Raw genomic sequence first — 12,081 nt, forward strand, 5'->3', positions numbered from 1 at the left:
GAAAATGAGCACTGGAATCATAATCCTAACTCTTTTGCTTAGAAACTTGTGACCTTAAGCAAGTTTGTGAATGTCTTAAAGCCTCATTTTTCTGTTTTAACATGGGGACAACAATATTTAACTTACACAGCGAAGAAGATTAAAAAAGACAATGCACAAAAAGTTCTTGGGACAGTGCCTAGCACTTAATATGCAGTCAATACACATAAAAATCCTTTACCACCTCCCAAATTTCTTTGTAAGACTAATTTCATCTACTTTAAAGTGTTCACTTTTACCCACAGTCACCTTTCCACCTTTCTGAAGTATAAAATACTAGTACACCAAGTCATCAGGATTTAAGCACTGTCTTGCTAAACAAACTACTGTGCTTTTCAGAATCTTTCACTGATCAAATCAACATATTCACCACTGGATGTACAAAGTATAGGCTTAACAGGTTGCTAGCATCTTCAAAGAGGGAGCTAATAAGAAGGTCTCCTTGAAATGGTGACTAAAGCAATGACTCATCAATAAAAAGTGATCTCTTCCATTCAAAAGCAATGAACATCTAAAGCTTCTTAAATTTCACCTGAAAACACTGTCCTTTTCACTTTAGGTAACTCACCAAAATGTAACTAAACTGAAAAATAAAAAGGAAACATAAAAGGTCAGTTTGTGATGGGAAATAATTTACTGTGGAAAATAAGATAAATTTCATCAGTAATAATTTTATACCACTTTTTCCGCAAAACACACATGACTTCTCACCTCAATCCACAGCACGACTCAATGGATGTCACTCTCACAGGTAAGTTTCTTAATTGTTAAATATAAATTAACAGGCAGCAAGACCTCAAACTAACTTTGCCAACACAATGACCCAGAAAGAGCAGCCATTCATTATTTACTGAATAAATGAATAAACAAATGAACAAATATTATAAAGACAGAACTGGACAAATTCTGAGGGATCAAAAGGCAGATGTAAAAATTGACTGCCACGCCTAGAAGTCTTACCACTTCAGCAACTAAAGAGTTAGTTACTGTTTCCATCTGAACTGAAATAACTGTGTCTATTCCTCACTTCTAAATGTACCTTAATCCTAAAAACAACCTATAATTTGAAATATAAAGGATCAGGAATATTATCACAGCAAGGAGAAAGCACCATCACAGCAGTATCAGCAGCAAATACATGTGAATTCAAAACCCTTTTATATGCAAAGATCAAATTTTCGGAAAACCTAACAGCTACTCTAACTTACTGACTTCTTACATGCAAGGTGCTTAAATACATTCTCATTTAACCTTCACAACAGCTCTGCCAAGTAAGTATTGTTATCCCCATTTCACAGATGAGAAAACTGCCTGTGGTCTCTCAGATGTAATAAGGAGCAGAACAAGTGCGACACACTAAACCCAGGAGGCTCTTTATTCTGCATCAGCCTCAAACAGTTCCCTTCTGTTGCTCCCTTTTACAAAAGCTAAATATATATATATATATATATATATATATACATACACACACAATATATATATACACACACACATAAAATTAAGAACTAAAACACCTTTTCCTTTAACAGCTAACAAAGAGGATAGTCTCAAAAAGAATTCTGCCAATGGAGTCAAATTAATATAATTACTAATATTTACCCATATAATATTTCACTTAATTCCTATTTTTAGAGACAGAATTGTACCTTGTATCTTATTAAGCAATAATTGCATGGTGAGAAGCTTCTCTTTTTTTACAGGTCATATCCAGGCAACACACCCAACTTACTTTTAAACGCTGTCTTGAGAATTCTGATCTTGTAGAGCTTCTGAGTAAATACAGTAACTGGAAATCACACATCTTTCCCCAAATTGTGCAACTAACAAATGCAACCGAAGTACAAACATGCTGCTCTGACAAAGGTACTGACAAATTATTATCTCTGAAAACAACTCTTTTTCAACTGTGATACAATAGAAAAATAACACGAACAATGGCAAGTCCAAGAGTTACTCTCCATGGGGAAAATACTATTTATGTTTTAAATAGGCTATATTGTCCCAAGCAACCAAAGCCAGAAGCCCATTAAGGAAACAAAATTAGCTAATAGTACTGTACTAAAATAAACCACTTTCATCATGTTACATATAATAATTTATTCACTGGTCTAAAAATCCTCTTTGATTACCTCACTGTCACCTGCCAATCTACAAACTGAAGAAAGGATTGTATCTGTTTAGTTGCCCGCTGTTGGTTACATAATACTCCTTTCCCCAAAGAATTTCCCTGTGAAGCTCTTGATCACAGATGCATAATGCAGAAACGACAAGTAAACACTGTATGCTAATAATATCTATAAAGTCTTAAGTCAAAATGGAGGCTTTAAGTCCCTCAGACAACTAACCTGAGCAGTGGAAAGTGGCTTTAATTATTTCTAAGCTAAAGTTGGATGGACTCCCTTCCTAAATTTTAGATCATCTTAGGGATCTCCTTAAAGATTGATCAAGCCTTTCTCTGCACAGCAAATAGCATAGGTGAATATAAGATTTTTATAAACGATTTTGATGTTCTTCCTCCAGAGTAAACTCCCAGAAGACTGAGAGCCATTAAGGGCTGGGATTCCTTTCAAATGGCATCATGCCAACAGAGGCTCAGTGAGACATGAAACCTCCTGCAAATCAAATCTGTTGCAATGTTATTTTTTCCAGGGGTTAATTACCTGCTTCTGCTGTACACACACACACTCTCTCTCTCTCTCCCTCTCCCTCTAAAGTGGAGAAAAGGAGGTACTGGGAAAACAGATGACTTTCTGCTGCTAAGCCTCCTCAAGAAATACTCAAAATGAAATCAAAACAGGTTCCTGGCTGTCAAATTGCAGATATACTCCATGAACATCCTCTCCTACTTGACACCTGTCAGTCCCTGGTACCACTACCCCAAACTACTAGACAGTAAGAATTTACTAAAGGAAGTCACACTTTCAGACTTTATCTTTCAGAGATACTTAGTGAAATATTTATGGGTGAAATATCAAGAAACTCCTTCAAAATAATCTGATGGAGAAGCAGGGCATGAAAACAGATGAACCAAGGCACTGGTAATTACTGAAGCTAATGATGAGAACATGCAGGTTCATCATACCATTTCTCTGGACTTCTGTGTATCTTTGAAATATTCCATTAAAAAAAAAAAGCTTTTACAGATTCAAAACAACCCATCTAAGGTGCATTTACGGAGTACTTCCTGTGGTAGACTTTGTTATTGTTCCTAATTTTTCACTCTCCTCTTTCCTTCCCTGAGAGGTTTCTACACCCTCACCCATTATTATGTGACTTGCAATAGCACCTGTAGGAGGCATATACCTCCCTGGCACACTGACGATGAGCCTCACTGTATGACTTGCTTTGGCCAATGACACATGAGTGATATATGGACACCATGACTGAGTAGAAGCTTTAAGAGCCACTGCATGTTTGCATGTTTCCTGCTCTCTCCCTCTGCCACGCAAATGACATATTCCAGACAGGGCCTGTTCCTTCAGCCGGGTTTCCAAAAATGTTACAGCCAATCCACAGTTAACAAGGTGTAATGCCAGCAAGAAATAAACCAGTGTTTTAAGCCACTGAAATTTGAAGCTGTTGTTATGGTAGTACAACCATAGCAGAAACTGATATACCTACTACTGGCTAGATACAAAGAATATTAAAATGATAGGCTGCTATATTGTAAGGATGTTTTGGAAGACGGAGAAAATTTAGCTGTAGTTACCTGTGAGGGGAGTATGAAAAGTGATAGGTATATAGGGATAGAGGTAAGATCAGAGAGAGACTTTATTATTCCATTATATATCATTTGAATTTTTGGGTGTTTTTTTTTAACCTGAACAACATTATTTAAGTAGCTGAATAATTTAGACTATTTTCTTCTTCCTTATGATTTTTTATATTAAAAAATAAAAGCACACTAAAGCAAATAGTAATTACTTAAAAATGAATAAGAACTATTCTACTTTTGAGGAACTCAAAACTTAGTTGGCAAGGTAGCTTTAAAGAAAGTCTCTTCCCAGAAAATGTTCACTGTTAATTTTTTTAAAGCAGCAAAGGCTAAATGTAAGCAAAAAAACAAAAAACAAAAAAACCCCAGAAGTATGACATCTGTAATTCAATCAGTTGTTTGCTCTTAAGGTTCGAGCAAAGCCAATACAAGGTTTTGTATATGAGCGAGTGGTACAGCCAGGATTTCAAAGGAAAACTCTCTAAATTCTATTATTTCTGGGGGCCAGTTACACTAGTGAAGAAGCATGCTTGAACCATTGTTTAGTGAACAAGACTTAACCAGTACTGTAGAAAAGGTATCCACCCCATTAAGTTAACCCATGGACGATAAAATTTTATAAAGGGTTAGAAGAAAACAAAGAAAAACTCCTAACCATGACTCTCACAGTGATTAAACAACACTTGAATGGCTACAGAAGTCAAGGTCCACAGAGTAACACTCTACTGNAAAAAAAAAAAAAAAAAAAAGTTTCTTGCTTAAATTTGAGCAATATCTGAACATAGCAGTAACTTGCAAATATGATTATGAATATGTCTGCCCTATTCATCTTAGGATCTCAAAGCATCTCACAGACATTAACTTAACCCTCATACCCCCAGAGAGGTAGATGTTATATGACATTGTAACCATTCATCCTGCTACTACAAAATATTTAAATACCCCTTCAGCAGTACTTGCTCTGAGAAGGTCTTGCCCAACCAGGCAATGAAACAGGAAATAAGCTGACAGTGCATGTGCCACCAACAATCTCTGAAAAGATCAGACCTTCACCCACAAGAACCACTTCCTCTGAGTAAACCACAGAGACAGTACAGGGCAAACCACATCATACCAGTTTGCGTCCAGAGCACAAGCAGATAACCCATCTAAAATCAATGGAACGGTATATTTAAGCCCCTTCATGAGATTTCTTATACATATTTAAGTGCACAAATCTTCTTCAACTTACCATGGAGTTATGTCCCAATAAACCCATTGTAAGCTGAAAATATCAGGAAGTCAAAAATGCATGAATACCTAACCTTCTGAACATGACAGCTTTAGCCTAACCTACCTGCCACGTGCTCAGAACACTTACGTTAGCCTACAGCTGGGCAAAATCATCTAACACAAAACCTATTTCATAATTAAGCGCTGAGTATCTCATGAAATTTACTGAATACTGAAAATAAAAAATAGAATGATTCTCAGGGTACAGAATGGTTGTAAGTATACTGGTTGTTTACCCTTGTGACCATATGGTGGCCGGGAGCAGCGGACTTGCTGCCACTGCCCAGCATCGAGAGAGAACTGTGCTGCACGTCCCCAGCCCGGAAAAATATCAACATTCAAAATTCAAAGTACAGTTTCTACTGAATGCATACTGCTTCTGCACTATCCTAAAGTCTTAAAAAACTACTGTAAGTTGGGAAGCATCTGTATTTTGGGGACTTGTTATTCTTCTAGACAAGATACAGCCAACTTCTATATTACATGACCAATTTCACATATAACTTCCTCAGATGCTGATGAAATCTCCAGTTTTACAACAATATAATCCACATTTTCTGAATTCAAAGAAGACCTACAAAATCCTCTTTGATCTTTTCAGTATGTAAACCTAAAATCAGCATTTAAATGTAATATTTGACCAAAACCGTAGTCTCAGCGCAGTATCTTTAAATGACTACAATACCTTTATAACATTAAAGAAAAAGCAGTGTACAAGTGGCAATTAATTGTAAGCATTAACTAAACCGGATTTTCTTAGATTTCTCTGCGAGTTTCTTCGTGAATTGTTACTCACAGTCCCAAGACAGGAAATCTAATTTTTCATTGGCCATTGGATTTGCTTGTCTTTCAACACTGGGAAGCCACCCAGGCCTATCATGTGACTATGATCTCAAAAACCAGGATTCAGCACTTGAATTAGTAAAAGATCCTGTTTTGGTATGAATCTAAACTGTCTGCGGCATTGGTACATGCTAATTCGATAAGGCAAATGTAGTGTACTTCTTCTTTTACGGAAAGTCAATAACGCATGCTTATGCAATTTAGGCAAAGCCTCTGCTGACCTTCAGTACCATCAAGTGTTACCTCCACAGAATCAAAAAGCTAAAAAGAATTCTAAAGGACTCGTTTCATCAGCTCCTCTGGGAGTTGGAAGCTGCCTTACAAAACCCTCACACAGGGCTATCTTGGTACTCTACACACTCTAAAGTTGCGAAAGTAAAATGCCCTTTGGCATGTTTCCAAAATTCTGAAGTTTGAGGAAACAAAATCATTAGCAAAAGATGAAAGAACAAAGACATCTATTTAAATAATTTTAAACCAAGTTACTATCAGTGAAAAAGGTCTACCAACAGAGCTCTATAATCATATGGATTTTATAATAATTTAAATATTGTACTTTTTCCTTCTTTTATGGCCTCTTATCATTAGTAAGAGTTCTTATAAATACAGTGGCCAAAAGATACAGTATTTTTTCAATTTCAACAATAGTGCATCTCACTAGAAAAATAATGCTAAGCACTGGAGGTCTATTTCTTTTCACTAATATGCAGAAACAAAAAAAAATGGAAAAAGTGACATACAATTTAAGGTGAGACTGAAAAATTACTGCAGGGAAAAAAAGGAACAACTTCCAGATGTATCTCACCCCACTGCAACAGATATTTTACTTTAGAGTTACAATTACATTTCTTCATTTACTTACAAGTTCAGAGATGTTTTATATTCACTTCTGATTCTCAGCCAAGAATGCCTCCCAATGTTTATTATTTTTGTCTACTACACATTTGTCACATAATTGATAATACCTGTTACATTAGGAGCACTCATTTTAAAGAATCACTTTGTAAAAGAAGCCTTTTATAACATAATTGCTTGACTTAGTATTTATGCTGTTTGTATACACTTATTTTGTTTGACTGTGATATCTCCTGTATCCATTCTAAAAACTACCTAAAGTGAATTACAATGATCTTGAGAATCTCTGTAGCCCTAATTTTGGGCTATGCCTGGAGAAAACTGAAGACCCTCTGAATTACATTAATACAGAAGCACATCTAAGGAACAAAATCACTTTGCACTAGGACAGCAACTGGGGAAAAGTTAATAAAACATTAAGAGGGGCAGGTTGATTGTTAGACAACAAACCACCAGAAATATAAACTGGCTAAGCAAAGAATAGGGTGGGGGGAGGGAAGGGGTGCTGGTTAACTGTCTAAGCCAGTTAGAGTCGTATAAACACAAAATGGGAGGACAGCAAGTCCATACAAGTAACAAGACAAATCAAAAGTCTGAACTAAAGATCAGGAAAAACAGTCTATCAGTCTGTTGTTCAGTCTTGTGAGGAAATGACGAGAGCTTTATCCTCTAGAGCTACTTCAGGCAAGAATGTATAAGGTGTAGAAAGCATCCTATAAGAGAAAAATCTAACTTGGTCAGATTAGAAAATTACGAAAGGAAATTAAGAAAAAAATAATACATGTAGAAAGAAAATAATTTAAAGTAAAAAGGCAGGCAGGGGGCAGGACTTGAGAGCTAGAAAATCTAAGTTAAAATCTTGGCTCGGTCCTTTCCAGTTTTATAATCTGGACTTAAATTCTAGGAGTTGCCTAAAGTGTAAATGATGATATGCCCTAGGGGGAGTCAAAAACATTGTAAATGTTAAAGAATTACACTACAGTAAAATATTGTTACATACATGCGAGTGTTTTACTCAGAAGAAAATATTACTCACTTTAAACTTCCAGTTCAAATGCCACTATATTTTGAAGACTCTTAATTATTAAAAGGGAAAAGAGAATATTGTCAAATGAACCTTTAAAACCGCATCGAAACCAAGTTTTGGGGCGCCTGGGTGGCTCAGTTGGTTAAGCATCCGACTTCAGCTCAGGTCATGATCTCACAGTTCCTGGTTTCAAGCCCTACATGGGCTCTGTGCTGACAGCTCAGAGCCTGGATCCTGTTTTGGATTCTGTGTCTCCCTCTCTCTCTGACCCTCCCCTGCTCATGCTGTCTCCATCTCTGTCTCTCTCTCTGTCTCTCTGTCTCTGTCTCTCTCTCTCAGAAATAAATAAAACATTTAAAAAAAAAAAAAAACAATCAAGTTTTAACAAAGAAGACTGAAAGAAGTTAAGCTCCAGCGACCTGTTCCTGAAAATGTGACATGGTCAATTTCTAAGAGATAAGCAAATATACGATAGGAAACATTTCTAGTTACTTTCTCAGACAACCATGATGTAAGAGTCTCTCCAATTACCTCTAGAAAACCATTAAAATATCCTGCTCTCTGTGACCCGTATCAGTTTGGAAGGCAATTCGTATCCATTTCTAGATGGCTTTTAGAAGAGACAACCACATAGGTTAACCCAAAGATTTTCTGACTGTCTTCTCTAGAATCATAATGCTCCACAGAAAAATACGTAAACTCCACCGTTGATAGATTTCATCAATGTTTGCTTCAAATATCATTTTTTAAACTGAAAATTCAAACAATTTAAAAAATCATATTAACTCAGTGCCATCTACTACATTTTAACAACGAGAAATCACCAATGTGTTAAGCAGCATCAGCAGGGTAACATATTTTTGCAATGATTCAAATAAAGATTCTCTTGCCACCTCACTAAATAAATACGAGCATCTTATAAATGTTCCAATAATCAGGAGGACTATAGCTCTGCACTTTTTAAAAACTTCATACTGTACACGTTGACTCACGTAAAAGTGTGCAAGTCAATGTACTATTGCATGCCTATGTGAATCAAGATTTTCTACTGTGCTGGAAGAAAAGAACATTAAGCTGAATACAAAGTTAGCACTATGATCCTGGTCCCCCAATGTCAATTTTGTATTTCTCAAATGACTGACTTCACAAGTAAACGTTACAAATAATCTAACCTTGTATATGACTCAGGCAACCTTGAAAATATCACTCATACTGGAGTGTTTTTCTTTTTATCAAAAGCATTATCATATGGCAATGATGGCAGAAAAAGCATCATGAATGAAAATGTTAATTACAGGGTACATGCATATAAAGTCATAGGTTTACACACTCACAAGAAGTTTCCTTAAGTTAAACAAGCTCAAACTTGAACCCATACTAAGAAAATGCCAATATATCAAAAATCTTTGTTTATATCAATCAAAATAACAAAATCCATAAGTCCTAGACCAGACAAAGGTCTATTTATTTCAAGTAAGACCCTGCTAACAAAATCCTACCTGTATCGTCCCTGAAAATTCACTGTTCTACAATCTGGCCTGAAATCATTTAGTGAGTCCACTCAAAGCGTGTTCCATCCCCTCTATCTCTCAGAAGAAATTCCAAGTGCCGTAAGACCCCTAAACTCTCAAGGACAGAAGACAGGCATCTAAGAAAACTGCCAACAATTAGGACACATTCTGGGACTAAAAACAGCAATCGAAGCAAGGTGAAGAACAGCAATTAGATATTTCTGCCACTTTTCAAGTGCTGATTCTAAAAGTGGAAAGAAAACTATACATCTCACAGAAGTTACAAAGCAAGACGCTGGATGGTATTCATAAGCTGCTTAGATTTAAAAAAAAAACAAACAAACTACTCATATACACTACATAAAAACAAAAGCTACCATGAACATAGTTTGGGTTTTAAACTGATGACTATACCTTTGAAAAAGTAGAGCATGAGGGGTCTGGAGAGTAGAAGAGGAAGAGAAGGAAGTAAATGAATGTGTTAATTTAACTGCACAATAATAACAGGATATAACAGAGTTCTGAGTATCCACAGTGACCAATCAGAGCCTAAACATAGCTGAATTCCATCCCAGCCCCAGCACGTCCCTAACACAAGAATAAAACCCTTCTTATCTTGTTCAGCCATGTGTCGCCTGCCACAAACTGCAAAACAGAACAACGCCCAAAACCAGCTAGTCTGATTTCAAGGGAGGACAGACAGACTCTGTAGTCAGAAGCACCACAATGAAAGAACTCTAACTCACACAGCTGGCCTGGTGGGTCTGCACACTCTACAAAACAAAGCCATACCACATACAGTACTTCAAACTTGAAAGGATCTTTAAAAAGCTACACTGGCACTGTTAATTTGCCAAAAAGCTCTAGAATCAGCAAAATATACCTACAGTATACTGGACCTGGACAGTGAGAAAAGAGGATAAGGTAGGTAGAGCTGAGAAGCTAAGAACTATCCTATACTCATAACTTTGTTAAGAACTATTCTATTCTCATAACTTTGTTACCCTAGAAAAAAAAGTAACACTAAACCAGCACTTCCAAGTTTCACTCCAACATATATTCAAATCAGAAACAGCTACTCTTCTAATGCGCAAATGGATGCTTGATATTTACAGAGTAAAATGTGTAAAGAAATGTAATGGTCACCTAAGAATACTCTTGTTTAAAAAAAAAAAAAACCTAAAGTAAATTCCTAAGGTACAGGTATCCATACTGTCTCAGCAATACATATTAAATTAAAAGGTTATTAAAGGGTTTTTTTTGTTATTGAAAAAATACATATAAAATCAGCCAGCACCTGAACTAATTCAAGGATATTAATACCCAAACCAATCTGCAGATTCATCTTCTAGTTAGAATACTCATCTTTTAATCTTTTGTGTCTAGCACAGTGCCTGGCAAAGGATGTCTAGACATTCACTGACTGCATGCTTATTGTGTATTTATACCTCATCTAACCTATTAAAAAAAAACCCAATTCCCAAGATTTTATTTCCAAGATAATGGAAAAAGGAGAAAAAAAATCTCTGAGAAGCAGAGAGGAAGAAAGGTTATCGGGAGGACACCATTAGGTGATTTTCATGTGAAATGAGCTGGTGACCCTAGGTTCTGTTTCTACAAAATTAAACACTCCTATTGCCACAATAAAAACCACCAACACTACATCAGTTCCTAATAAGACTTCTTGTCTAAAGGCTCGACAGAGAGGGTAAGAATTGAATGAACCAGGAAAATAAAAACAATTACCCACGCACCCGTGAAAGTGATTTCTCAGGAGCAAAACACCCCGAAAGGAAAAGCACTGGGGATGATTCAAGGAAATGAAGATAAGCATTGCAGCTACTCATGATGCGGATGCGATCAGAAAAGTTGAAAACCGAAATCTGTCTTAAAAAAAAATACGCAAAGAATACAGTGTAAATATTTAATGGAATCTTTTAGGTGAACATTCACGTGACACTGGAAAGCATCAACAGGAAGAGGAAGTTCTGTTTCTGGAGTAGCTGTTATGGTATGATAATGGAATCTGGCCCTTATAAAATCAACAAATGAGTCCTACGTTTGGGTGAAGCTCTCTTATTAGGAAATTCAACTATTTTTCTGCAAGAGCACTACGGTTGCGCTTTTCATCGAACTGCTTTCTTTGGCTCCCTAATTCAATCACTTGATCTTTTTTTTTTTTTTTGATGATGATGTAACAGTTTGAATAGTGACTAAAAAAAGTTGACTGAAATTTGGAACCAGCATACAATGTCATAATGAAATTTTTGAGAAATAAAATACAAAAGTGGAATTTATCATTTAAACTAATATTCCAAAGAAAAACCCTGAAGGGTAAAGAAACTCCATTTAAACCACACAGTCTGGCTCATTTTACCAACCACCAGCAACACAGATATGACCTAGAAAGGACCCACAGAACTCAATAAATCCACCTGCCACGCTCGTACTACCTAATTCGTTTAGGATTTGTACCCCTTAAATGTAAATGCTTCTCAAAGATAAACTACTAAAAATGCAGTCACTGAAATCAAGCCCCTTGACCTTCCCTCCCCCCTTTCTTAGCTCCAACAAGAGCCTGTAATTTACTAGTAATTTCAACATCCTGCAAAATTATTAGATAATCAACGCTACGTAGGTCAACATTCAAAGATCGCGTTCAAAAATCACCACGCAGCAGTCTCAGAATGAAGTTTACGAACAGTGATTCCTACAGTCTAACAGGGTCTAGAGAACGACAGGGCAGATGTAAAACTGATGATGCATCCAATAAATCCCCCGGCCGACTTCGGGCACTGACCTTCACCCAAAATGACCTT

At 36.4% G+C, this 12,081-nt stretch overlaps 1 protein-coding gene across 5 annotated transcripts in view; it reads right to left on the bottom strand.

The window, feature by feature from the left end:
* ARHGEF12 (Rho guanine nucleotide exchange factor 12) overlaps nucleotides 1–12,081 on the bottom strand; it is a 146,846-nt gene that overhangs the window by 134,057 nt on the left and 708 nt on the right. The window contains exon 1 of one of the 5 annotated variants that reach the window (XM_077776758.1): nucleotides 9,677–9,735. The exons of the other annotated variants lie outside the window; for them this stretch is intronic. The gene's annotated coding sequence lies outside the window, so the exon portion shown is untranslated. Of the gene's footprint in view, nucleotides 1–9,676; nucleotides 9,736–12,081 lie in introns of those variants that run through there. 5 annotated transcript variants of the gene reach the window in all.

This window comes from Crocuta crocuta, unplaced genomic scaffold (genome assembly GCF_008692635.1).
Source record: "Crocuta crocuta isolate KB4526 unplaced genomic scaffold, BGI_CrCroc_1.0 scaffold271, whole genome shotgun sequence".
In the NCBI taxonomy this organism is placed as follows: domain Eukaryota; kingdom Metazoa; phylum Chordata; class Mammalia; order Carnivora; family Hyaenidae; genus Crocuta; species Crocuta crocuta.